This window comes from Lissotriton vulgaris, chromosome 6, assembly GCF_964263255.1.
Source record: "Lissotriton vulgaris chromosome 6, aLisVul1.2, whole genome shotgun sequence".
Classification (NCBI taxonomy): Eukaryota; Metazoa; Chordata; class Amphibia; order Caudata; family Salamandridae; genus Lissotriton; species Lissotriton vulgaris.
In genome coordinates this window covers 709,040,571-709,066,297 of record NC_141694.1, presented here as the reverse complement: position 1 = coordinate 709,066,297, position 25,727 = coordinate 709,040,571, and the positions used below count along the sequence as shown (strand labels likewise).

The 25,727-nt window shown below is 48.5% G+C and overlaps 1 long non-coding RNA gene across 1 annotated transcript in view; it reads left to right on the top strand.

Moving 5' to 3' along the window:
* Window positions 1-1,578: 1,578 nt before the first annotated feature.
* The window catches only part of LOC147707879 (uncharacterized), a 65,559-nt gene continuing 41,410 nt past the window's right edge, over window positions 1,579-25,727 (top strand). Inside the window, exon 1 of the long non-coding RNA XR_015296476.1 lies at window positions 1,579-3,808. This is a non-coding gene — a long non-coding RNA (uncharacterized LOC147707879). The remainder of the gene's footprint in view (window positions 3,809-25,727) is intronic.

The following is a 25,727-nucleotide window of genomic DNA, read 5'->3' as shown; positions in this document are numbered from 1 at the left end:
TTAGAAACTTTTACAACCTGAATGGGAGATGAAAACTTGGGCATACCCTTCTTAAGCTTATTTGGACCCAATCCCCAACATCATACAAAATGAGAAGAAGCATCAAAATATTTCTTTTGCAAATTCTGTTTTTTTAAAACATTCTCCTTCCAAGTGTTTTTATCCTGACATGAAATACAAGCAGAATTGTCTTTCCTCAAATCCTTTAATCAGTTGGGGCAAATTACACCATTAGGATTCCTCTTTTTCAAAAGTCTAAAGGGCGAAATCCCTGTCGTCTAATGTGGAGTGATCAAATATGACCATACTTTCTTTCTTAAAAAATCTTCAACTGCAAAATTGCTTGCCAAAGCTGTCTGAACACCCTCCTTTAAAAACCTATTCATCCTTTCGATAAGGTCGTTGGAAGCAGGAGAATAGAGGACCACCCTCAAATGCTTGATGTCATGCTTTTTGAAGTACTCTTGCATGGACAGGGAACAAAAATGTGAGCCATTATCTGTGACTATTTCTCTTGGAAAGCCTTCTGTAAAAAAAACTCTGTCTAAAAATTTAATAACAGCAGAAGAAGTGGGTGAGTCACAGAAATCCAAATCCACCCATTTAGAGTGGTAATCAATCAAAGCCACTATAAAGCGTTCATTACTTGGCAGTAAATCAAACGGACCAGCAAAGTCCAGTGCAATTTTTGACCATGCTTCCTGTGGAATAGTTACAGGGTGACGAGGAAGTTTATTAATCCTCCAGTGTTTATCTGACAATAAACAAAAATCACATTTATCTATGAATAAGGTAACATCCTTGTCTTAAGGCGGGCCACCAGAAATACTCTTTAAGCTTCCTAGATGTGCTACCTATACCCAAATGACCTTCATGTGCACATTCCACCAACTTCATGCGAGTAGAACAAGGCGGAATGCATTGGTCTCCACGCATCAAAACATCCTTTACAATCGAAAGTTCTTGAGATACCTGGGCATATGACTTAAGTGAAGCCGGTAATGAACGTTCCCTAGGCCACCCATTAATAATCATGTTTTTCACAGCTTGTAACACCTCATCATCTTTATACGCATTCAACCAAATATTTTGTGTTAAGAATGGAAAATCTTTTCTTGCATCATCAACTGAGGCTACTACGCATTCAACATCGCTAAATTTTGACTCTAAGTAGTTTTCTTGAAGAGGGAGCCTAGACAGACAATCCGCTCTAACATTGAGATCACCAGCAATATGCCGGATGGTAAAATTGAATTCATGTAACCTTGAAAGTAACCGCACAAGACGTGCAGAAGCTTTACCAGTTCCATTACCATTCAACAAGTTAAGTAAAGGTTTGTGATCACTCAGTAAGATGAAGTGTGTTCCCCAAATAAAGCTCTTAAATTTTTCCACGGCCCACGAACAAGCCAATGCTTCTCTTTCAATAGTCGAATAATGCCTCTATGCAGAGGAAAGGGACCTAGATGCAAAACCTATTGTACGCTCACTTGAACCCATATGTTGACACAAGATAGCGCCTAGACCAAGCTGGCTTGCATCAACCGAAATTGTGCACATAACTCCTGGGGTGAAAGAGGACAAAGCTGGAGAATTAAGAATTGCCTTCTTGATTGTATTAAAAGATTTATCAACAATTTCAGACCACTCAAACTTAACATTTTTCTTAAGAAGATCCCTTAAAGGTTGTACAACTTGTGAGTACCCTAAAATGAACCTAGAATAGTACTCCGTCATACCTAGGAAAGATTTTAATGTATTTTTATTAACCGGTACTGGGACATCAGATATAGCCTTTGTAAGGGAAAATTTAGGTTTTATGCCACTTGAAGAAATGCAGTGACCAAGGTAATCCACTTCTGTTTTAAAAAACGTACATTTTTCCTTACTTAAAGTGATACCTATATTCTTAAAACGTGAAAGAACTTCTTTCAAAGATTTAACATGCTCTTCTACATTCTTTGAAAAGATTAAAACGTCATCTTTATAAGCCTGAACGTTAATAATCTTGTTAAGCAGGGAGTCCATACATTTTTGAAAAACGCTTGCGGTCGACACCAGCCCAAACGGTAATCTCAAGTACTTGTAGGCCCCAAAAGGCGTTATAAATGTTGTCAAATCGGTTGACTGGGAAGATAAGGGAATCTGATGGTAAGCGCTACGATTTTGGGAATGGAATGACAATCAACCAGTATATTCTTATTTAGTGACCAAAGGTCCGCACAAAGGCGAATACTTGAATCCTTTTTTCGTACAATCACGATCGGACTAACCCATTGTGATGAGTCTGTAGGCTCAATTATTTTATCTGCAACCATATTTTCTAATAACTTCTTCAAATCTTCCCTAACGCTAAGGGGAGTAGATCTCAGTTTATGTGAAACTGGAATTGTGCCAGGTTTCAATTTAATGAGATGTTCACATTTTTTAATTTTCCCAATTTTTTAATAAAAAACTTCTGGAAACTGTTCAATGATGCCATTAACAATGGAGCTACTGTCCTCATCTATTAGTGATATCTCAATATCATTCAATTGAACTGGATTCTTAGAACCTGGGACAAGTTTCAATCTCATCTTAGCCAAATCTTGCCAACCCTCAATATTTTTTCCCTTAATAGCAACGTAGACTTTTGTATAAGTTTTCCTCCCTAAACAAATTATCCCCGACATGAAATAGCCAAGCATATCAATACTCTTCTCTCCATATGCTTTTGGAATAATGTCAACTTTTGAAAGCTTAGTTGAAGATGCCCACAATTTGTCAAATGTAAGATCAGAAATAATTGTGACAGGTGCGCCAGAATCAGCCATCATGTCAAGTGCATGTTTTCCAACAAGCACTTCACAAGTTGGTTCCGTCACATGTTCATTATCAAGCAAGCTTTCACATGAGTCAATTGCTAACATTTCTTTTACCTCATTTGAAAATGAAGGTACATCTATAGTGTTAATAGTCATATCTTGCAAACTAGACTCTAAAGGAATTACATCAAGCCCTGACATAACATCATTCTGAACATCAGCTTCATGTGTTATTACATTCCTGACGTGAACAGTGCGCTTAGACTTACACACACTACTAAAATGGCCAATCCTTTGACAGTTTGTACACCTCTTTCCTAATGCAAAACATGTGGGACTGTTACTGAGATGTGTTCTTGACCCACACCTGAAAAAACATGTGTTAATTTTTCTCTGTTGAGGTCTACTAGATCTATTTTTAAAGGCTACAGCATTAACAGATACATCATTCTGCACCAAATTACCAGGTGAGACATTTTCAACCACTATACTTTTTGAAGAAACAATGCTCCTTTCGATGCTTTTAGCCATGTCAATCACTTCAGCTAACGTTGGATCTCTGCAACTCAAAATTCTTTCTTGAATTTTTTTATGACAACAGCCATAAACTAATTGATCCCTGATGTAGATGTCTAGATCACCACCAAAGTGGCACTCAGATGACATGTTCCTCAAGACTGAGATAAAGTCTTGTACACTTTCTTCAATGTTTTGCTTTCTTTTCCTAAAATTAAAACGCCCAAGAATGACGTTTGGTTGTTCCAAGAATTTCCTGTTTAGTCTTTGAATAGCGTCTGTATACACATTCCAGCCCTCACCTCTCCCTGGAGGTGGAATTGAAGTAGGCAAGTTATCATATATTTGTCTTCCAGCCCTTCCTAAGTGGCTGTAAAGAAGAGCTAGTTTCCTCTTTGGAGCATATTCCTCTGCATCAACTGCTACTAGATAATTCTCGAAGCTACAAAACCCTGTTTTCCACGGTTCTACTGGTTTGCCATTGACAGGTAAGAAATTGTTCAATATAATCATTTGTTGATTATTAGCCATCTTTGTAAAATAAGAGTAAATGTAACCAGACTTAAATTAACACTCCTTTAAACCTTCCTCCTTCAAATGCCTCTTCTTTTCTTTAAAATTGTCTATTATATTGTACTTTCAAAAAAAATATGCTTTCAATTTTATGCAGGAAACATGTCTCTTAATGTACCTCTACTCTCTTCAGAGTTAATAAGTTAACAGTCTTTAAAATATCAAATGAATGTATCTCTAGTCTCCTCAAAAGAAAAATGCTTCCTTTTAACTTTATGCACTCTTGTTAACTCGTAAATGAAAACTTTTACATACCATTCCGTAGTTTCTATTCTTGTAATGAGATATACTCAGAAATGAATATTTGCGCAACGACTTTCAAGTGAAATATCAATTTAAACAACTGAATAAGTGCGCGTTGCGTTTTTCCTTTCCAAATCGGCTTCAGAAATGGTTTACTTCGTTGCGTGATGATGTCATCACGTTCAAATCTCGCGTGGTTTCCGACTCTGAAGCTCAGTCTAAAATCACAGAAACACTCAAAAATGCACTATCGGCTGAAATCTCCTCGGTTTTCTTCCTTTTAAAGAGGTACGAGATAACTAAACGTTTTGCTTTAAAAAGTGCGCAGTAGAACAAATTAATCTTTAGATTCAGATCTTTTTTGACCAGTGTAACGTTCCAAAGATTTTGGTGAAGATGCTCAAATTCCTCATTTTTAAAATGAATCCCGTCGCCAAATGTAAAGAAGATGAGTTATCCAAAAACGATGGCAAGCAGAAACGAGAAATAATCCAAAAGAAGTTTTATTCCAAGTATGAGTCCGCATCAACACGGGAGTGCTACCGCCTTCCAGATAATCCAACAGCTTAAAAACACTAACAACAACTGTGGCTCTAACTGAAAGATCTCTCACGAGGGATGCATCTTCAAACATAAACATGTTTGAAGATACACTCCTCTGCGAGGAATCAACTGGTGGAACAATAGAGCGTGGCAGCTGGTGGCAGCAAAAGGTATCCGGGACAGAGCACTGGGGTGGTTGCAATCATTTCTGTCGGATAGAGCGCAATCAGTGCGCATGGGTAACTTCTCATCCCCTCATCGGAACATCAAATATGGGGTCCCACAGGGGGCCTCATTGAGCCCAACGTTGTTTAACGTGTTTGTGTCTTCCCTTGCAGTGATAGGAAGAAAGTGGGGTGTCGAAATCTGTTCTTACGCAGATGACACCCAACTAACTGTAATCCTGCGTATGGATGCTTCCCCTTGCTACCGAAAAGACCGTAGTCAACGCACTTATAATATCTCGTCTTGACTACGGCAGCATTCTTTATCAGGGTTCTAACCAGGCAGTCATTAAACGGTTACAACTTGTTCAAAATTCAGCTGCAAGACTCTTGTGCAGAATTCCAAAAATGACCAGTGTGTCGAAGCACCTGAATGACCTGCATTGGCTCAGGGTGGAAAACCGCATTAGGTTCAAAGCCCTGAGCTACATGTTCAGGATTAAATCCAGAACGGCACCGGAATACCTGCAATCACTAGCTACTCCCTACATACCGGGAAGGAATTTGCGCTCCCAAACCGCAGCAAACTTTGTGGTCCCCAGGTTCAGACTGGCAAGAATGGGAGGAAGATCCTTCTCTGTCCTAGGGCCTATTCTCTGGAATACACTCCCCCCTCACATTCGCAAAGAAGAAAACTATGCCAGGTTTAGGAAGAACATAAAGACTTGGCTTTGCCTACAAACAGGGAGTTTTCGTAGTTTTGATTGTTCAAGCATATTTTTTTGTTTGGGCCAAGGTCACTTTTCTTTTAACTACTTTCCTTTGTCCCGCATCTATCTCTGTTTACAACATTCACAAACATGCTGACATTTTCATCTCGAGTATAAATTGAGAACCTTAAAAGAAAGCATTGATTTTTCTGTTCCTTTGGCAATTGCAATAGTTTATTCTAAACTGGGATTAGTTCGAGCCAATAAATATTCTTGCACTTTCTTCATAAAACAGTGACCTACTACTTAGTTTCTTATAATTTTATCTCCAAAGCGTCTATAATCAGAATGCAGAGTGCTGCAACATATTGACCAATTGATTTGTGAAGTGGTTGATATCATAATACTTTTTTGTTTCTACTGTGATGCATGCTTCAGTTATGAAGTGGCTCTTTAGGTGTGAAATAACTTCTTCGTAAACCTTCACGGCTACAGTTTCAACTTTGTACTCTGGAAAATGAGCCAAGATATTCTGACCCTCTAAGTCTAAACGGTGAAATACAATGGTAAAATTCCTTTGAGCAGAGTTTCCCACCACCAGTAACAGTTAAATAAAAGTTAAATGCACTAAACCATTTCCCACTGATTTCTTGGTGTATCTGTCGTTTCAAGAGACATGTGCACTGGACTATGTTTATTTCCCATAATTTCTTTGCCACATCACAAGAAAAATAAAGGATTAAATAAACTTACACATTAAGTTCTTCTAGCTCCCGAAATTCTGGTACTATCGTCCCGTGATATAGTGAGGGTACCAAAGGATCAATGATGATGACAGAACTTGACATCAACTTCATTCAACTGTTTAAATATACATAATATGGTAATGTTCACTTAAAATTCAAAGAGAAAATAACTGTTGCATCAAAGTACATTATAATAATAGTTTAATGCTGGTTGTTGTGCATCTGTCAGTAATATAAAGGATGCTATTGCTTGCACATCGCACTGGAATTTATAAAAAAAGGCATCAAACAACATTGCATGCCCATCGCAGAATAAATGAAACCATATTATACGAGGCATCATTTTTGCATGCGCGTTGCTGAAAAAGTAAAATGTTCTTGTTAAACAAATGAGGTCTCACTGTGTTCCAATGGAAACTCAAAGTGGTCTTCTGGGGGGCGTGGTCTCACTACGAATGGAGTGAGACGCACGCAGCAGGAGCTCCGGCAGACAGTCGCCTTTAGACTCTTTTAAAGCGAAGTTGGGACTCTACCAGTGCTGCTAACCGAAGTGCACAGGCAGCGGAACGGGCAGGACACCTCCCGAAGTGCGGACGATGGCTTTGGTGGGTCCGTCACAGCGCCTGACTGTAGTGGCTGCCATCTTGCCTGCTAAGATCGTGAGCCATCTGAGCACTGCTGTTTCCCCCCCGCCCCCCCCCCATGGGCCCCGCTGAAGACTTTGCCACCCTGTGGAGGACGTCTGGCTCTGTGTGGACGCCCGCTGCGACTAGGGAGCTGACAGGGGCTCGCTCCGGCATCATCATCTGCAGCGACCACCATCTTGGGCCTGTCCACTGCCCCGGGCGAGGCAGGGCCAACCGGTTTGCTGGGGGGCTCTTCGAGGCCTGAATCCTTTCTTTACATCGCCTGGTGCACCCGGGCGGCCTGCGACAACAAGAGGGGGCGTCTGAAGGGCGCTAGCCTGCAGAGGAACCAGTTTCGTCTTCGCTGTGGCTTGGACTGAGATCGCAGACCCTCCGAACTGGTGAGCCTGCGGCCGATCACAGTCCTGCATCTCCCCCTGCCGGCCTCACTCCGTCCCTGTGCTGGGCCCCCATGGATGCGGAGTAGTGGCAAGGCACGCCACATACAATAGCTCCACTTGGCAGTGATTACTGGGCTGGACCCGGCGGACCCCCACAGTAGACTACTGCTCGCTAGCTGCCCGACCCACTCGAGCGCCGAGGATGGACTGGGGTCTACCATAGCGGTGTGCTGGTGTTTCCCCCTCCGACCTGCTGCCTGAGCTCTTGGAGGATTGGCTGCCTTTAGGAGCGTAAAGCTCTCCAACTCTACGCCTTCCGGTAGCGGGGGCTCCTTGCACGCCTCGGACTCCTGGGACCACGCTTGTCCGGGCTGGGACACTACCACCATGGGGATGTGCCTTGCGGATGTGCTGTCTGTCTTGGAGTGTGGGACCCTAGCTGCAGGGGCTTGCAGACGATGAATTTTGCGCAAAAAGGGGACCTGTGGTAAACTTTATTATTCTCCAGTAACCAGCAATGCTCTGGCTGGGATATTCCCCTCCATCTTGCCTAGTGCAACTGATGCTGTGGCCCTGGACATTGTGGCTCCGAACGGGCACTCGCCTCCTGTACCCTCTTTTTGACTCGCCTGCATTACGCTTGGTATACAGCGGCTCCAGTCCTCCAGCTTTGATCATTCAGGAACTGAACGCTGTGGTGGGGTGGCACCCACAGTGGGACCGACTCTTGCACGGTCACTTGCCCCCCCTTCTGCCTTCTTGACGGTGGGACCCCACTCATCGTGCCATTCATGGGGCCCTACATCTTGAAGTCCGTTGATCTTCTTTGGACGCTGTTGGTGCACGTGACTGATCTCCCGTGCCCCCTTGCCCAATTTTACCATCTTATTTGGTGCCGGAGTGCGTTGGGCTGCGAAGGGTGATGACGTGCACTAAGGCAGTGAGGATTCTGCGGTCCCCTCAAAGGACAATCCGGTTATAGCGCTTTGGAATAAACCGGGCACTACAGCTCCTGGAGATATGGCATCATCGGCTGGAGGAGATTCGGCACCAGTCACCCAGTCCTTCATGGCCAACTTCATGTTAGAGCTCAAATCTGAAATCGGCTCCTAACACTCAGAGGTCCACTCCTGTGTTCTTGAACTCAGAAAGGAGGTTACTGATATTTGGGAAAAGGTGTATTGCCTTGAAAAGACTGTAGACATGAGAACAGAGGACCAAGAACACCTCTGGCAACGCTTGGACGCCCTAGAAGAACAACAAATTGACCTACAGTTAAAGCAGGAGGATTTGGAAAACCGGAGCCGCTGGAATAATCTCCGCCTTAGGGGGGATTCCTGTTGGGGCCGAAGGAACGGACATCATGACATTTGTTGCCCAGCTACTACATGAGATCTGGGGGGTCGATGATGCCTCCCCACCAGCTCTGGACCGGGCACACCGCGTGTCGTTCCTCATCCCTGATATTCTAACCCAGGTCCATTGTTTCACTGAAAAGGAGGTAATTCTTAAAGCGGCGCGCTCCAAACTGGAGCTCACTTATAAAGGTGCCAGCATGCAGATATTTCAAGACCTTCCACCCACTATGCTTCAGCGGCGCCGGGATTTCAAACCAGTGACGGATAAATTGAGAAATTTGAACATTCAGTATCAATGGGGCCACCCGTTTGCGCTTATCTTTCGGTGGAAGTCTAAACGCCGGATGGTACGATCCTTTCAGAATGCTGCACAACTTCTGCATCTCTCCCTTACGCCGCCACCTAGCCCTACACGCCTACTCCCCTTGAGTCGGGAGCCTGCAAAGCTGTCCTCATCCAAAGTACGAGGGTGGGGGTGCCCCTTATGATTACCTCTCCATTTGCACGAAGGTGACCTCCCGCTGACCCTTCCTATTGTGAGCAGATTTTATTCGACAAATGACACTGAAATGCCCACTGGAGGGCTGTGAATTAAGAAATTATTTTATATGGCAGTGCACACCTACTAAAGGAAATGAAAAAAACTGTTAGCACTACACATTCCAGCATGCTCTGTAAAGTTTGAAGCTCACTTGAGAGCCCACTAGAGGGCAATACTACCAATTAACATGCTAATAGGAGGTGCTGCAGGAGTGTCTGTGCAAAGCTGTATTTCTACCTGTAACTAGGACCAAGGAAGGTCTGAAACACGTTAGGCTAAAGAAAGGAACTTCAGTGCGAAATGTCGTTTTTTTAGCCTCATTACACACATCTGCCTGGAAGTGCGTCTTCAAACTTGGTTTGGAGAGAGATAGATAGATATATATATATATATATATATATATATATATATATATATATATATATATATATATATATATATATACACACGCGCACATCAAAGTACCTTTTTAGGCTTAGAGTGCTGCATCACTTATGGAAAAAAGGCATAGAGTACTCTGGGTAGTTCCCAAGTTTAGGTCGAAAGCAGCTCCTGTATAGAGCACCCTACAACACTAACAACACTCTGAATCTGCTCACCTCAAATATCAGTTTTTCTAGCAAAGTTTCTGAGCATGGGATTAGCACAGTTCCATCCATGCATGCTAGAAAGAGACAAAGGCGGATATTCTCAAGAGTGTGCGATAATCATTGCCAAAATAGGTTAACGCAATGTTTCATATCGCTGGAAAATAACTCAGCGTTAACGTCCTATTCACAACACGGTGGTAACATGCGATAGTTACCCGATACCGTGTCAAATTTCCACGATAAAAGTCCCTGGACGGTGAAAAAATCTAAGCACCAACGTGAAAAAACTTGCGATGGGCACAACTGCGATAAAAAAACAAGCAAGAAGCAGCGCCAGCCTGCAGGTCCCACAAGTCAGGCAGCCAAAATCACTATAAAAGCGGCAAACAAAAACCACAAACAAGACCCAAACAACTGCTAAGCATCATGGAGGTAGCCGGAGCAAGTACAGAGGACAACCAGAACCTCACAAGCCCCACGGAGGACCAGCCTGGGACCATCATTGGGGAGACTGTGGCAGGAGTTGTGGGACTGGATACTGCACAACATGACCTGAGCCAACAGCAACAGGGTGAGTAACAACCAGGGACTGGGGGGATGAGGAGATGGGCACAATGTCACATATGCACAAGCATAGCACAACTGCGGACAAACCATGCCCAAGAGTCACAACTCTGACGTAGAGCTCAATTTACGCAAGTCTGCAACATCTCAGCACTGTATAAACACAGAAGTGAAAGGCACACCGCCTGAAAGGGATATGGACCAGCCAAATCAGAGCCGAAGGGGCAACTCACTCACAATGCAACACACACACACGATGCAGTGCACCCCAACATTGACAACAATGTGGTACAAACTGCAACACTTTCACAACAGAACAGAGGACGCAGCTGCTGCCGCTTGTGTGTAGAATATGGCCATTTGCATTTGGCATCGCAGGAAACTGAGATGACAATGTACAAGTACAACCTCACATGATGGTTTAGAAATGCCAACTGTCCCGCTTCAAATAGGCATCTCCTCATAAACAGTCATAATGTACATTGCAATTCAGTCTGACAGAAAAAGTGTACAATGCGTGAAGATACATGTGAACACAATGTCAATCTACATTTCCCCTTCACATTGCAGAGGGAGAATCAATACCTCCTGCAGAGCAGGCCCGACAACTATGCACTGATGATGAAGAGGACCTCCCCAACATCTACACCAGCGCACTCCAATAGCTCAGGGACAGCTGCAGCACTCCACCTCCTGGAGCAGGGCATCCCAGCTGCATCCATGAGACCCCACCCCCTGCACATACCACACAGCAGGAAGCACCCACCACCACGGCTGTCTCCCAGGACCCCCACGACCAACACATGGCCTTCCAACGTTGTGTGTTAGGGTGCCAGGAGGAGCTTTCTGACCAGCTGCGGGTGGGGTCGGACCTCATGGCAGCCAAACTAGATGCCATACGTGGGTGTCTAAGTCCCATCAGGGACCACTCACAGTCCCTAACGGACACCCACTGTCTGGTCCTTGCTCTACAACAAGCCATGGCTGACCGCTGGAGTCATGACTCTGATCCAAGAGCAACTGTCTAGTCAGATTGGCCCCAGTGATGTCAGCAAGGAGTTGCGTCACATGCGAATGATCATGGAGAACATGGAGCGGATGCAAGCCTCACAAATGGCTGCCACGGCTGCACACCAGCGAGATGTAGCTGTGGTCTTCCATGCCCTGCAGATCCTCATCATGGCATCGCCACCACAAGGCCTGGCGCGGGTGGTTGCTGGTGCTATTACTACATCCACATCTCCACCCCCTGAAGTGTCAGTGCCACACAGTGCAGCAGATTTTCCATCTCCGTCCCCTGATACACCGTGATGCAGACAAAACACCACCACCCGCATGTGAGGCACCTGACACATCAGAGGACGAAGATGATGATGAATCTGGCTTTGAGGCTAAAATGAAGTGGTAGCATTCATCTACGCCATATGGCAGGGTTCAGCATGGTTCTGCCCTCTGCATCATGCCCTGGAATAACACCTCCCACTGTCCCTCTATACACTGAGCGACACTCACCTTGGTCCTCGACATGGACTGCCATATTTGGTTTGGTTACCAATGACACAGTATTCATACTGCGGACTGTTGTCTTCCACTCCATATGAACTTGTCAATCCCGAAAGCACTCTGGCTGGCCCTCCACCGGCAAACAATGTAAAGTGGTGTTTGCATGGCCCTGTACTGGTCCAGTGTCAACACTCCATGAATGTGAATAAAACATTCCAATTCACACAGATGTGTTATGGCCATGACCAATCAAGTATGAAAGTATGGATGAATGTAGGAACAGTGATTCCACAATAAGGTACTCCCTGGGTAATGCTATCAATGTGCAGGTATGGCCGTGACGCAGATAGGCATTGAGACACACATTGTCATTCAAATCAACACTCATCACAGTTGAATACAAGTGAAGGTGCGTAGACTTTATTAGCACATGCGTGTCAGTATGGGCAAGATAAGTGCCACAACATGCAGACCAATGCAGCAGCATGTCAGAATGAGGAATGTTGCCAAACGATGCTGTCCACTCCGGGGGAGTGCCTCACCTTTCACAGGTGTGTGTTAAGCCACATTGTTGTCCACTCATGTAGTCGGAGTTCAGACGAATGCGGCCATGTCCACTGTTGTCGTGGGATATGTTACCAGATCTCCAAGATGCAACAAGGTTTGATTTGATTTGATTTGATTTTATGTTTTCTAGAGCGCACAGCTACCCTAAGGCATCCCGGCGCTGAGAAAAAGACCACGGTACTGAGGGAAGGAATGGTCAGGAAGGCGAACTCAAGGGAAAAGTAGGGTTTTTAGGCGTTTCCTAAACCTGAGGTGGTTATGTTCTTGCCTCAGGGAAAGAGGAAGGGCGTTCCACAGTCTAGGAGCGTTATAGGAGAACAGGCGGCCGCCTGTTCTGGCCTTCCTAATTCTAGGGACATTGGCGAGGGAAAGAGAGTTGGATCTTAGTTGGCGACTTGACTGTTGTTGAGTCACCAGTGTCCTGAGAATGGGAGGGCCTTCATTGTGCAAAATTCTGTGAGTAATGCACAGGGTCTTAAAATTGACCCTCTACTGGCAGCCAGTGCAGACTTCTGAGAGCTGGTTTGGCCGAATTCCTCGTTGAAGTTCCTGTGAGGATTCTCGCCGCCGCGTTCTGTGCGCATTGAAGTCTATGGATCACCGAGGCTGGGGCCCCCAGATACAGGACATTTCCATAGTCCAGTCTGGAGTTCACAAGCCCCTGCAGCAAGAGTTTCCTGGACTGGAGCGGAAGTAGATGTAAAATCTTTCGAGCCATTTTTATCAGGCCGAAGCAGGTTCCCGCCGTTTTTCTCGCCTGAGTTTTGAAACTTAGATCCTGGTCAAGCCATATCCCTAAACTCTTGACTTCGGACTTGGGAATGGGTGGTGTTCCCATGCATGGTGGCCAAGGAAGGGAAGTGGGAATTTTGTTGGAGGTTCCTAAGAGGAGTATTTCCGATTTCTCCCCATTTAGTTTTAGCCTTGATTCGCACATCCATTGGTGCACCTTCTCCAGACAGCTGCTCAGATTGGACAAGGCGTTGTCAGCCTGGTTAAGGGAGACGACCAGCTGGGTGTCATCAGCATACATTATTGATTTAATGCCAAACGGCTTTACAACATCCTCAAGGGGAGCCATGTAAGCATTAAAAAGTGTGGGGCTCAGGGAAGATCCCTGAGGCACACCACACCTAAGAGACTGAGCAGTGGAGACGGAGTACCCGTCAGCCACTTGGAAGGACCTGTCTTTGAGAAAGGATGATATCCAGGCCAGGGCGGAGTCAGCCACTCCTATTAGGCCAAGGCGCTGGACAAGGGTTGCATGGTCCACCGTGTCGAAGGCGGCACTCAGGTCGAGGAGGATCACTGCCACTGATCCTCCTGCGTCCAATATGCCCCTGGCTTCCTCGACAACGGCTAACAAAGCGGTGTCGGTCCCCTGTCCTGGTCTAAAGCCTGTCTGGGACATGCGGAGAAGATGGTTAGTCTCTAAAAAATCCGAAAGTTGATGATTTGCTACTCGTTCAGCTATTTTACTCATAGCTGGTAGCAATGAGATTGGTCTGAAATTGGAAGGGTCTGTGGGATCTAAGTGCGGTTTTTTTATGAGAGCCTTAACTGTGGCTTTTTTCCAGTTCGCCGGGACTATACCGTTTTCAAAGGAGGCGTTGATCAGCTTAGTAAACAGGGGAGCAATAGTGGGAGCAACTAGCTTCAGTTTACTAATGGGGGCTGGGTCTGATGGGGAGCCACTTTTGACTTTCTGTAAAACGTTGAGAAACGTTTCAATGGTGATTTGGGAGAAAGAGGTTAATCTCGGGGTGTCTTGGAGAGGGTGGAGCCAAGGAGTGTTTGAGTGGTAGGTGGGGCTGGAAGGGAATTCAGGATTTTAGCAATTTTTGCCGAAAAGAAATCTGCCATTTGGTTGCATTTTGCGCCATCCACGTCTGGGGAAGATGGAGGGTCTTGTATTTTGGTGAGGAGTTTCACTATTCGATAGGTCTCTCTCGCGGAATTAGCGGCGGAGGCTATTTGCTCCTCAAAATAGTTGGCCTGTGCAGTTTTTAATGCGTTTTTATAAAGTCTAATATGGGTTCTATAGTCGCTTTTGTCAATTGTGTTCCAGTTCTTTCTCCAACGGCGTTCAAGCCTTTTGCCCTTTCTTCTTAATTCACGAAGTTCTTCAGTGAACCATGGTAGTTTGGACGATTTCCTACTGGAAGAGAGAGTTTTAAGAGGTAAAACTGAGTCGAGGGAGTCTTTTATCCAGTTATGAAGTTGGATTTCAGCTGACGAGGGATTAGGGTCTACTAGGGGTACAGTGGACGTCAGTGCCTGATCCCATAAAGTTGTGTCCAGTTTTTTCCAGGGACGAGAAGGGACTCGAAGGAGGGGGATGTCAGACGATTTGCCTGGAAGTTGAAGTTTAAAAGGGACCAAAAAGTGGTCTGACCAGGGAAGGGGCAGAGGGGTTTGTACAGTGAGGGTGGAAAGGTTGGAAAAGATAGGGTCCAGTAGCCGACCTTTCGTATGGGTGGGTTCATTGTTAAGTAGATGAAGATTAAGGGAAGCCAGATCGGCTTTTAGGTCAGTTGCGAGTTTGTTGCCTTGATCGTTGAAGTGGAGATTTAAGTCTCCAAGGATTGTAAAGTTAGGGGTCACACAAGCACGAGAAGAGATGGCGTCCGTGAGTGAGTCTATGAAACCCCCTACCTGTCCCGGAGGGCGGTAGATTAGGGCCCCAGAAAGTGTCGTAGATGGTGGCAGGTGAAGGGAGAACAGAACGTTTTCACTATCCAGAATGGGGCTATCTTTAAGTTGGCATGAAAGATTATCACGGTAGATGATCGCAATACCCCCGCCAATACCCTTCGGTCTATTTAATGTTTTAATGAGGTATCCGGGAGGAAGTGCTTGATTGATGTCTGGATCTGTGCTAGGGGAAAGCCAAGTTTCTGTTAAGAACAGAGCATCTAAGTCCAACTCTGATAGTAGTAAGTGGATTTCTGTCTGATGCTTTGGGAGTGACCTACAATTCAGCAGGGCCATCTCGAGATGAGCTGGTTCGGGTTGGGGGGATGGGGATAACCTGTAGTCGCAGTTTGGGCAGCCCATAGGATCGGTTTCTGGCATGATAGTTCCATTACATCTAATGTTCACTGGTTCCCGGAGCTGGTACAGAGTATCGAGTGAATATTTCAATCGAGGGCAGTTATGACCAGCCTGGGGTATGGGCTCAGGGCTCGGTCTGGCGCGGACGGGCGCAGACGGGCTTACCTTAGGCACGCCTTCGGCGCGCAATCGTCGCGCCCGCTGCGCTCGCCCGCTGCGCTTCCTGGCGAGGCACATGATTTATAGTCAGGAGAAGAGGCGTCAAGGGGGCGTGGCCGCCTGAAGTGGGCGTGTCTCTAGTCGCGCCTCGCCCTCGAGAATGGCGGTGGGAGTGACAAGCGTTGCAGCGATGAGCTCGCTGTTCGTGAATCGCTAAGTGCAAAGAGGTGATTGTTTTTAAAAAATTACAGAGTATCACACACAAGCGTTTTTAAAAAGAGGGTTTGTCTCAATCTCTCCCGGCTTCCGCCTCAGGAGTCTCGTCGGTCTTAGTGTCGCGCTTTCCAGCTGCGCGCACTATTTATAGTGTAGTCAGGGGGGCGTGGCCGCCTGAAGTGGGCGTGTCTCTAGTCGCGCCTCGCCCTCGAGAATGGCGGTGGGAGTGACAAGCGTTGCAGCGATGAGCTCGCTGTTCGTGAATTGCTAAGTGCAAAGAGGTGATTGTTTTAAAAAAATTACAGAGTATCACACACAAGCGTTTTTAAAAAGAGGGTTTGTCTCAATCTCTCCCGGCTTCCGCCAGGTGTCTGGACATGTGCAATGTGTTCCAATCTGTTGTGGCTGCAGATACGTAGTTACTCGTCCATGAAAGTGATTGCAGCTTCGTAGTCTAACATTTCCAACATGAGGTAGTTGTCGACTTCATCAAACAGGACGGCGAGGCGATCCATTAGCAGGTCTGGACACATGTACTGCGTCCACTCCCTTACACCAATTTGCACTACAGCCCAATAGGGGTGCGGTTCAATGTGGTCACTGCACACAAGGATTTATGCATTCTCCCAGCTCCAGCTGCCAGCATGTATGCCAAGAATCAAGGCATCCTATAAACGGGTATCACAGTGACACTCCTTGTCGTGGACCAACAGGGGGCGCACACACATGTCAAAATCCAGTTCAGCTACCGTCCTGTTGGATAAGCAGACAGCCATGGACCACTCGAATATGCACGATTGACAATGCAACACAGGCTGAACGCAGATGACGTTGACAAGGCGGAAGCTTAGCCGGTAACTGATCCGCAGCACTGCCAATGCAGTGCCCCCAGTAAACGCAGCATTCGTGCATGGTACATTTCCACGTGATAGGGGTTGTGCATGTGTCCGGGATGTTCGGCCATTGCGTTAGTGGCTCTGGTTGAAGTGCCACTGTTCTGACCTGTGCCAGTTCTGTGGATGTAATGCCACATCTCGGATCAATGAGTTGTTTTAGTGTGCATCAGTTGTACGCCTGGGATGTTGTGGGAGTAAGTGTGAAGGACATTCCAAGCAAGATAACTTTGAGCAAGGACTCCTGTGTGTGGGGTGTGTATACGTTGGTCTCTCGTTTGGCTGTGCGTAGTGTGGGAATCGTCATCAGCTGCTATTGTATCTGTCAGGGATTGCCGGGCACATGCAATTTCGAGGTCGGAGGTGTAGATGTGCTCCCGCCTGATACTTCAGACAAAGGAGCTTTCATCCCTAGTGTAAGTTTGTACTCAGCTTGCATTCATGAAATGTGAAGTGGCTTGTTGGGGGTGGGGTGGGATGAGTGCGACTTTGGGATTCATTTTTGGCATGTCTTGCATGTGGCATATGAGTGGCATCACTGTGTGTTACGTTGCCTCACAACTGCTCCTCCCTCCCCCGAACCCATTTACTTATGTGCGCTGCACGATTGCATCACTTGCACTCCTACTGCACAGTATTGTCATGCCTGTCTGCACATGTCCACAAGCCTGACAACGACACTGTGATGTTGGCCGTTGAAGGTGGTGGGCCATGGGAGTGTGGGCCTATGGTAAGGATAGGGCGGACACAGATGTAGAGTACATGCCTGGCTGAGCTGGCGCTGCTAATGTGGCTAGGCATTTGGCTCATGATGCAGCAATATAGATACACACAACACTTGTCATGTATGATCCTGGACCCGAGCGGTCTTGCGCTCGTTCATTACTCCGTTCGTGCGAGCCAGCCCTCTGGGTGCATGCTACATTGCCACATTGTCGCTTATAGGGGGGAACGACTTAGCTACACGTCCAAGCTCTTACCCACTGCCTGAGGTGACATGGTTGGGTCCGTTGTCCACAGCACAATGTAATGTGGTAGGGCCCAGGACCATCATTCATACATAATGACCACACGGACAAACTTGGATAGGTAGTAGAACTGGCTACAGGCACGTGCGCCCAGCCCCTTTTTATTACCAGGATCACATATCCAGTGACGCCTGTGCTGGATGGGTGTGGGGTGTGTGTGAGCCAGCCCTCAAGGAGTGGTTGGTGCTGGCAACAACTTGAACAGTGATCACTATTAACGCAGAAACAGAAAAACACCAACATAACACAAACAACTGCGAAGCATCATGGAGGTAGCCGGAGCAAGTGCAGAGGTCACCCAATATTCAATCAGAAGGGGCCATTACTTGTGGTGCACTGAGGTAGGGGCACCAGAGCTGAGCGTGCTCATGTGAAGAAATTGCCAATGATTGTGTCCCTTTGCGGTATTCCTGCTGCAGCTGCAGTGGGGTGTGTTACACCTGCCTCATCTTCATCATCATCGTCCCCAGTCTTCCACACTGCCTGAGGTGACATTGTTGCGTCCGCAGTACATAACTCAATCATAAAGGGTCCATGGGTTGCGGTACACAGAGTTAGTGGTACCTGTGGCAGTCAGCGGGTGCGCAGCCTGCGATGATGCATCGTCCGTGAAGGTCAGGAATGGATTTGATGTGTGTGAGCCCTGCTGACTGCAGTGTAGGCCGGAGGCAGAGGTCAGCAGGGGCCCACAGCCATGTGGCATTGACTTGTGCTGCACAGAGTTAGTGGCACCTGAAGCGCTCAGGGGGTGCACAGCCAGCAATGATGCGTCATCCGGGATGGCTGCACTAGGAGCAATGTATTTTGCCTGCTGAATTCTGCCTCAATAAGGCCACGTGCCGTTGACTTGTGGTGCACAGAGTTAGTGGCATCTGTGGTGCTCAGCGTGTGCTCAGCCCGCAATGAGTGACCGCTGCGCCTCTTACCAGGCCGGGTCACCCCCTTGCTCCTCCTGCCGCCTCCTGCTCCTGCCTGCTAGCCTTGCCGCCTTTTTCCGCCGCCGACGCCCCCCTGACCTCCGAGCGGCCCAGCCACAGCAGAGCCGCCCGCTCGCCAGTTTCCCGCCGCAGCCCGCCACAGGCCCCGCCCACCACCGGCCCATTGGCCGAGCCGCTCCCGCCGCCCAGCTGACCCGCCCTCCCGTCCCCCTTCTTATGACGCCCCCAGAGCGACCGCGCAGCGGGCGCGCGCAGCGGGAGCGCCGACTGAGAGCCAAAGGTGCGCCAAAGGTAAGCCCGTCTACGCCCGTCTACGCCCGTCTACGCCTGGACCGCGCCCAGCGCCAGGACCCCTGGCCCCCGCAGACCCCAGCCCACCCGCCGGACGTACGACGCCGCCACCCTTAACGCACTTAACGCCGGCCGAATCCCAGGATGCTACCGAGCCACCCCGAGACGCACCCTCGGACCCTTCTGCTGCAACTCCTGCAAGTTCACCTGCATCCGGACCTGCACTACTCCAGCACCAACCAAGACCAAGACGAGCAACAGCAGCAGCCACCTGAAATCCATCCTGCTCAACACCCGCTCCGTCCACAGACACGCCGTCGAGCTCTGGAACCTGCTCGACACAACTTCACCAGACGTCGCCTTCCTCACGGAAACCTCGATGAACGCCTCTTCAGCGCCTGACATCGCCATCGCCATCCCAGACTGCTACAAGATCATCCGAAGGGACCGCATCAACCAGACGGGAGGAGGCATCGCCATTATCCACAGGAACACCATCCGCATCACGACCAACACCGACGACACCATCGCACCCGCCGAGCACCTGCACTTCCAGGTCCACATCAACCCCAAGACCACCCTCAGAGGCACCCTCATCTACAGACCCCCGGGACCACGCACACAATTCAGCAAAGACATCGCCGACTTCATCAGCCCGCACGCCCTCCTCTCCACTGACTACATCCTCCTCGGGGACCTCAACTTCCACCTGGAGAACAACAACGACCGCAACACCACCACCCTGCTGGACAACCTCGCAAACCTGGGACTCAAGCAGCTAGTCACCACCCCCACCCACTACGCCGGACACACACTCGACCCCGTCTTCACATCCAGCAAGGACATCGCCTTCAGCCACGCCACCGGACTCCACTGGACGGACCACAGCTGCGTCCACTTCAGCTTCAGAAGGACCACGATCCACCACCACCAGCAACAGGTTGCACGCAGAAGCTGGAACAAGATCACAGCCGACCAGCTCGCGACCTCCCTGAGCATGAACCCTCCCACCAGCGCAACGAACCCAAGACAGGCGGCCACCAACCTCGCGAAGTGGATCAGCAACTGCGTAGACGACCTCGCCCCTCTGAAGACCCCGCCTAGCAGACCCAGTAGCAAGAAAGCCCCATGGTTCACCAACGAACTCAAGAGCTCCAAGAAGAACTGCCGAGCCCTCGAGAGAACCTGGCGCAGAGACCCAACACCGGACAACATGACTACCCTCAAGCTCGCCACCCGAAAACACCACCAACTCATCCACGCCACCAAGAAAACCGCATTCAAGGAACGACTGGACAACAACGCACACAACAGCAAGGAACTCTTCAACATCGTTAAAGAGCTCTCCAACCCCAACGCCGGAAACAACGGCATCACCCCTTCGCAAGACCTCTGAAACTCCCTCGCCTCCTACTTCCACAACAAGATCGCGGACATACACAACAGCTTCAGCACTCAACCGACACACGCCACGACCAAACCACCGCCCCCAACACCACCCTCCGCGCCTGGACCCCGATCAGCACCGAAGACACCGTCCGCACGATGAACTCCATCCACTCCGGATCTCCAACCGACCCCTGCCCTCACCACGTCTTCAACAAGGCCGACGCTGTCATCGCATTCCACCTGCGGGACATCATCAACACCTCCTTCGACACCGCTACCTTCCCGGAGAGCTGGAAGCACGCCGAACTCAGCGCTCTACTTAAGAAGCCATCAGCCGACCCCACCGACCTCAAGAACTACTGCCCCATCTCGCTGCTCCCGTTTCCTGCAAAAGTCATCGAGAAGACCGTCAACAAGCAGCTGGCCGCCTTCCTCGAGACGAACGGATCCCTCGACCTCTCGCAGTCTGGCTTCCGGGCCAACCACAGCACCGAGACCGCCCTGATCGCAGCCACCGATGACATCCGAGCACTGCTTGACAACGGAGAAACAGCAGCCCTCATCCTCCCAGACCTCTCCGTGGCCTTCGACACTGTCTGCCACCGTACACTAGTGCAGCGACTCAGCAATGTCGGAATCCAGGAGAAGGCACTGGAGTGGATCATCTCCTTCCTCGCCGGAAGGACACAGAGAGTCCGCCTCCCCCCGTTCAGATCTGAAGCCACCGAAGTCATCTGCGGCGTTCCCTTAAGGCTCCTCGCTCAGTCCAACCCTCTTCAACGTCTACATGAGCCCCCTCGCAGACATCGCACGCCAGCACAACCTCAACATCATCTCCTACGCCGACGACACCCAGCTGATTCTCTCCCTCACCAACGACCCCGCCACCGACAGAGCCAACCTTCACGAAGGGATGAAAGAGGTAGCCGAATGGATGAAGAACAGCCGCCTGAAACTGAACTCGGACAAGACGGAAGTCCTCATCCTGGGATCCTCACCCTCCGCCTGGGACGACTCCTGGTGGCCCCCCGCCCTAGGCAGCGCACCCAAACCAACAGACCACGCACGCAACCTGGGCTTCATCCTGGACTCCTCCCTCTCCATGACCAGACAAGTCAACGCCGTCTCCTCGTCGTGCTTCAACATCCTGCGCATGCTACGTAAGATCTTCCGGTGGATCCCCACCGAGACCAGGAAGACGGTCACCCAGGCCCTCGTCACCAGCCGTCTGGACTACGGCAACTCCCTCTACGCCGGAACCACCGCCAGACTCCAGAAGAGACTCCAGCGGATATAGAACGCCTCAGCATGACTCATCCTGGACATCCCCTGTCGCAGCCACATCTCCGGACACCTGAGAGACCTGCACTGGCTCCCGGTCAACAAGAGAATCACCTTCCGACTCCTTACCCACGCACACAAAGCCCTACCCAACCAAGGCCCAGGATACCTCAACAGCCGCCTCAACTTCTACACTCCCAAACGCCAGCTTCGATCGACCGGCCACGCCCTCGCCGCCGTCCCCCGCATCCGAAGAGCCACCACAGGGGGACGGTCCTTCTCCTACCACGCCGCCAAGACATGGAACTCCCTCCCGACCCACCTCCGCCTGACCCAGGACCACCTCGCCTTCAGGAAGCAACTCAAGACCTGGCTGTTCGAGCAGTAGCGGACCCCCCTCCCCTAGTGCCTTGAGACCCTCTGGGTGAGTAGTGTGCTATATAAATGCTTTGATTGATTGATTGATTGATGCGTGGTCCGGGCGGGCCGCACTGGTAGCAATGTCTGTTGCCTACTGGAGTGCGTCATCTGCAATCGCGATTCGATCTGAATTGTGAGCCCTGCTGACTGCAGTGTAGGTCGATGGCAGCACGCAGCACAGATATAACTCTGCGATACTGGGTGGGGGCCTGTGTCGAGGAGGCCAGTGGTCACGGCGGCAGCCTTGTGGCAGGGTGAGGGGCACCGCTCTGGCAGATGCGTTGGCCATCCCGGAAGTGAACCACACCCAGAGCCCCGGCCTATTCATTCACGCTCATATGCTGGACTGGTGTACGCCGGACCTGCCCACTCCGCTTACGCTTACAGGAGGGGACGACACAGCTACATGACGGAGGTCTTCCCCACTGCCTGAGGAGACATGGTTGCATCCACTGTCCACAACACTACAATCACCAGCAGTATATGTCCACATGGACAGGTCTGTGCTCTGCATACTGAGGTCTGTCCAGCACATCAACGTCACACTTGGGATTTTGTGCATTCTTATTCATGGGTGACTTGCCTCCTTCACATATACTTGGTTCCCACCTCTCCCCACATTCTGCTATTGTGTGGCTGAGGGGCCATGCCATTTTCGGAAGGTCCGCTGTCCTGTTCTGCGCTGCCTCAGTGGTAGTCGGGTGGAGGAGGAGGAAATGGGGTGGTGGCGGTGGGTGTTGTGGACTTCGTGGGTCTCCGAGCTGCATGATCAGTGTCTCCATGACATATGTTGGTCTTTAGATGTTGCTCTAGGCTGGGCTCCCTTTCATACTCCTGCTTTACACCAGTAAAAGGCAGGTGTTAAATTCAAGCTGCTAACGCGCCTTATCGCCTGCTTTTGGATTGCAGACCTGGATGGTCGTTGAGAATATCAGAAAGTGGTGATTTCGTGTGTTTTTGCACGGGAACGCCTACTCTGCATTAGCGTTAGTTGTCGCTCTCATCCATGGCGATGTTTTTTGCGGAAGCTATTGTTGGAAAACTGACGATATCAGCAGTTTGCACCAGCTTGAGAATGGCCCGATAATTCTTTCGCCACTTTTGCTGCGCTAAAGTGCCGATAACTCAGTCATAACTCCTTGAGAATATGCCCCAAAGTCTTTTGCAATTTTTAGCAAGTCCCTTCCTACATTTCTACAGCAAAAGCAACCCTTGACATTTCGGGGGCTGCTTTTGTTTATTCTAAGTTGGCTTTAGTGGTATTTTACCAATCCAAGCTGTAATACTGTGCTTGGAGTGGTAAAAGCCTTTTGCTATTTTACATCTCGGCGTGGATGGCACGGTGCTAATCCTGTGCTAAACCAGGCATCTTTTAGCGTGATTTCCCCTGACTTATTTTTTTCTTTCTGATCTGGTTCTGCTGACTTTAGGGCCCTGAGCACTTTACCACTGCTGACCAGCGCTAAAGTGCATGTGCTCTTGTCTAAAATGTGATGAAAGTTAGTTTAGCCTGGATAGGTATATTTGGTTCATTTATAAGTCCCTAGTAAAGTGGTATACCATATACCCTGGGCCTGTAAACCAAATGCTGCTAGTGGGCCTGCAGCACTGATTGTGCCACTCACATAAGTAGCTTTTCAATTCTGACTCGGGCCTTCCACTACAAGGGGCACAGTTTACTGCCACCTCCACTTGGCATTTCTAACAACACGCCCCTTTTATTACATATCGGCCCTAAGGAAAGCTCTATGTAGCCATAACAGCAGGGTGCTGTGTAAGTAAAAGATAGGACGTGCACCTTTTTGTTTTACATGTCCTGGTAGTGACAACCTCCCAAATTTGTGCTGTTGGGCCTGCTCCTCTCATAGGTTAACTCTGGGAATTCCTTAAATACCCTTTTTAAGTGTAATTCCTGATTGCAGATGATTAGCTGTTTTATATCATTGGATTGGTAATGTTATGTTTTGTTACCCAATTTATAAAGCGCAATGTATACCCTAAGTTGTCTTGGCGCTAATTCTGTGAGAGACAGTGAGCAGAGTTATGGAGCGTACTGATTGAAAAGCCAGGTTTTCAGAAGTTTTCTAAACTGAAGCAAGGAAGGGGCAGATCTTAAGGTGAATGGCACGAGGTTCCATGATGTTCCTGCTCTGATCGCAAAGCTGCTGCCACCCCATTTTGATTTTTTTAATCTAATGGGGTTTGACCTCCAAATGCCTGCTGATCTTAGGTTTCTGATTGGAGTGTATCAACTAAAGGTTTCCCTCAGAAAGGTGGACCCACAATCATGTAGCGCTTTATAGATCAAACAGAGGGCCTTAAACTTAATTCTGTTTTTGACCTTCAGCCGGCGGAAACTGAATGATGCCTGGGTATCTCCAGTAGACGTCTGGCTGCAGAGTTCTGGAGGGCCTGCAATTTGTTTAAGTATTGGGCATGCAGCCCCATGTAGAGACCGTTACAGTAGTCTATTTTTAACAATACTAAGGTGGATACCATTGACTTCCTAACTGAGATAGGCAGAAAGATGAGAATTTTATTTGCATTCTCAGGATGTTATAGGAGGAAGAGACCACTGTATTTACTTGATTGCCTAAAAGTAGGTGATCATCTATGATGACCCCCAGACCTTTGGCTTTCTAGGTGGGAACAGGAAGGGGTCCCATGTCTGCAGGCCAGCACAGGGCAGACCAGAAATTAGGGTTATTGCTGAGTATGATCACCTCGGTCTTCCCGGGATTGAGTTTAAGGCAGTGCATGTTCATCCAATCAGAGATGTATTTCATGCAGTTATGAATGTGCCGGCTTATGTCATATGTATTTTTAGTGGCTGATAGTACAATTTGTGTGTCGTCCGCATATGATGTAAGAGTGAACCCGAAGGATTGGTCCATAGGAGCTAAATCTGCAACATAAACATTACAAAGGGCGGGACTAAGTGAAGAGCCCTGTGGAACCCCGCAGGGCAGACGGAAAGACTGCGAAGAAAAGGCATCAATGTTGATCACATTTTCCCAGTCTCACTGGAAGGAGGAGACTAGTTTCAGAGCATGGTTTTTAATGCCTTTTGTTTCCAACCAGTGAATCAAGATGGAGTGATCCACCATATAGAATGCCGCAGACAGGTCCAGCAAAATTAGAGCAGCTGAACACCCCCCCCCCCCCTCTCCCTCCCAATGAATATGAACTTTAGTTATATTGTGCTCTCCATTTCCTCTCTTGGCGTCTGCAGCCTTATTTTTCACACCTGAGGGCCTCAGAGAACCAGGGGGCATTGGTCCTTTTTTCTTTATAGGGACTATTTGGGCAAAGGTGGAGTTGAGCCAGTTAGTATATGCCTCTGCTGCAAGCTCAGGAATGTCGACAGCCGGGGTGATATTAACAGCTGTTTTAGATGGTTTGGGTCAATGTTAGCCCAAGCTCTAAGTTGAGCTGAGCAGTGCCCCTTGCTCTGGGGAGTGTTAACTGCAGGGCAATTAATCATAAAGAAGATGACTGAATGATTAGACCATGCTAAGGGAAGCACTTTGAGACTAGTAATGTCTTAGAAGGTAGAAAAAAGTGCATCTAGCGTGTGCCTAGCTTTATGTGTGGGGATCGTGCTAAGAA